Source organism: Notothenia coriiceps, unplaced genomic scaffold (genome assembly GCF_000735185.1).
Source record: "Notothenia coriiceps isolate Sejong01 unplaced genomic scaffold, NC01 NC01_scaffold00024444, whole genome shotgun sequence".
Lineage (NCBI taxonomy): Eukaryota > Metazoa > Chordata > Actinopteri > Perciformes > Nototheniidae > Notothenia > Notothenia coriiceps.
This window is the reverse complement of record NW_011357145.1, coordinates 340-3307: the sequence shown is the minus strand read 5'-3', so window position 1 is coordinate 3307 and position 2968 is coordinate 340. Positions and strand designations below refer to the sequence as shown.

Below are 2968 nucleotides of genomic sequence, written 5' to 3'. Positions count from 1 at the left end.
TACCTGAAACATTGACTTTCAGTTTGTGTGTGCAGGTATACACTTCAAACTACTTTGTTATTCTAGTTCTATAATTCTGGATTGACGAAGCCTATGAGAGAACATGTACTTCATGTTGCACCAAATGTGCACTTACACCAACACTTTGGTTGCTTTGGCTCAAACCAGAATGGAAAATGTAACTTTTGTCCAAATCCCTACTTTCCATAACTTCTTCCTCATTGTTGGTGTCCTGCCATCCTAACAGGGTGGAGATTCTTGCTTTGGCCGTGACAGTGTGGTGGCTAAATGTATTCAATGTTCAGAATAATGTTTTAATTCACCCGACAATTGCCGTTAGGGGTATTTCCAGAATAGTTTGGCTTCAATTATGTTCTCTCTAAAGAAATTCTGTAAATACCGCATAATTATTAACATTCTAGTCCTCACAGTGGGTTTTTGTTAAACCAAGCAACAACATAATTCTCACCTTAGTAAAGAAATTGAATTAATGGAGTAAATGCTTCAGAGCTGGGCAGTTCCTCTGCAGACATGCTTAATATAAACACACCCTAAACCCAAGACCACTAAAATGTTAGTGGCGGTCCAACACAAACTTATTCCGAGAACTGTACTTGAAACTAAGAGGTAAAGTAGCCTATTCTCCGTTTGATTTCAAATAAACACATGTGCACACAAAATCAAGCCAAAACTATCAGGAATTTTAAAAAAATCATGAGAACTGATGATCACAAAAAACGTTTTGAGAGCTACTGTGTCAAACACTCACCGAGTTGATGCAGGCCAGCTCCTTGTTGAGCAGCCAGGGCAGGGAGAGCTTCCCCTCTCCTCTGTAGCACGACTGAATCCTCTTTTTAATTTTCTCCTTTATCCGTTTCATAGTGAACAGACACAAAGCCGACTCCTTGGGAGGCTTGGCCCTGTTCTTCTGACCCTGCGCGAACACAGTGAACAGAACCTCCTCGTGTTCTTCAATACCGAGCGAACGGGCCAAACGGGCCCCCGGCCGGGCCAAATAAGCATCCTGAACCAAGCGGTACTCCACTCCGTCCTTGGTGCAGCCGATTGGGAACTCAACGTAGGAGTAGAACTTAGGATCGTCGACGCATAGGCGGACGATTTTAGAGGTGAAGAACTGTTCGCTGCTTGCGTCTGGCGAGGTGAGCTGGGTGTCGAGCTGTAAGGTGAGGTAATACACAAACTGCTCGCTGTTGAAGCCGTAGATGTAGTAGATGTCGAATGCCGGGAACTTGGAGAGCGTGTCTGAGGGAATCTTCAGCTGCGAAGAGACAAACTCGTCCTGGTAGACGAAGCTGAACATGTCGGCGTTCTCCTCGTTGGACATCAACTTGCGGCTCGACAGCGTAGGGAAGTACTCAGATTTCCCGTCAATGGGAGTACCGACAAAAAGTTTCCCACCTCCGCCAAAAAGATCCGGGGATATCACGACACCTGACATGGTGCCTGCCTCTGCAACGCTGGATAGATAATGCTCTTTGCGGTGGTGGGGCTCACCGAGCTTGAACAAATCATCCAGACGCAGGAATTGGCATATTCCCTGGGAGGTACTTCCACAGGCGATTAAGCGGTTGTGGGCAGCATCAAGTAGCAGGAGTTTATTGATGTTCGAGGTCTGCACCAGCTCATGGGGGCAGGACTGGACTCCGGGCGGGGGGTAACAGCGAGGGTTGTCTGTGACTGGGCCAGTCACATGGTTTCGGAGCTTGGTCAGGTTGCTCGACAGCTTGTAGATCCAGTTGACGGCGCCAAGGTAGACCTCGCCCGTTTTGTTGTGAACCACCAAATGTGTGAGACCTCCCTCCGGTGGGAAGAAGGTGAGGAGGGAGGAGGAAGGAGTGGAGGTGAAGGGCATGGACAGGGAGGGGGAGAAGAGATGGAGGAGGACGGGGAGGATAAGCATAAGATGATTGGAGTGGGGGGACATGGTGGTGAGGGGAGGGGAGGTGTGAGAGTGTGGGTGTTGGTAAGTATTTTTGGGTGTGTAAAACTCCACAGGGTCAGTCAGTGACTTTTAAGACTGCAGGGTCTGATGATGCAAAGCAAAAGTTTCCAAGCAATCGTCTTCCTCTTTTTTTCCCTCCTTTGTCGGCTTTTGTTTTTATAACCTCATCCCCTGATCTTCAGCCTTGTCCGCCACCAGCCCTGAGAAAGAGAAACAAACAAAATCTTAGCAAACAAAGATGTCAATATGTTCATGGGCATGTTTTGCACTTTAAAATATCGGACCAAAAAGGATTAATTTGTGTGTATCGAAATGACACGGCGCTAAATATTCGCCCACAGACTGAGACTCTGAGGCCTCGTTGCAGAAGTCCAAAAAAACAAATGAGGGCACTATCGGCTTTGTTTTATTGACTTCTCGACTCTTGGCTCGCTCCACTGTGTGGAGTGCATCTTTTAAAAGAAGACAGGGCCAAACATCGCTCTTCTGCGTATTGATTGTCTGGAGGTATTAAAGGATCTAGCAGACGGGGTGTGCATACATAGACAAAAATACATACACACAGAAAAGCAACTTGTGACACAAGTTTGCAAGTAAGGAAACATGCAGATGTTTTGCATTGCATGTGCAAAAAAAAGGACAAAAAGGGTGAGCCACTGACTTAAAACATTGTGGCAGTATGGAAACATCCATACATTACAAGTATGCAGGGAGAATCCAATGATATATAACAACAGAGAAGAGAGGACATTTGTAAGATAACTGGTCAAACACAATAAAATGGGAGACAGTGAGAGGTAATAATAATAATAATAGTAATATTTTGTTAGAGCTTTTACAGGTGCTCAAAGATGCTTTAGAGCAGTGGTCACCAACCTTTTTAAGCCCAAGATCACCGACCTCGGCCTAGGTGAAAGGCGAGATCTACCTATTGCAGAATTGAGTGAAAAAGACGGCCCAGACAGTGCTTCCAATTTGAGCCCTTTTATATAGGCTAATTGCATC

General features: G+C 45.8%; 1 pseudogene; it reads right to left on the bottom strand.

Annotated features, from left to right (window-relative positions):
• Window positions 1–769: 769 nt before the first annotated feature.
• Window positions 770–2157, bottom strand: LOC104955013 (plexin-A1 pseudogene; annotated as a pseudogene).
• Window positions 2158–2968: the final 811 nt, after the last annotated feature.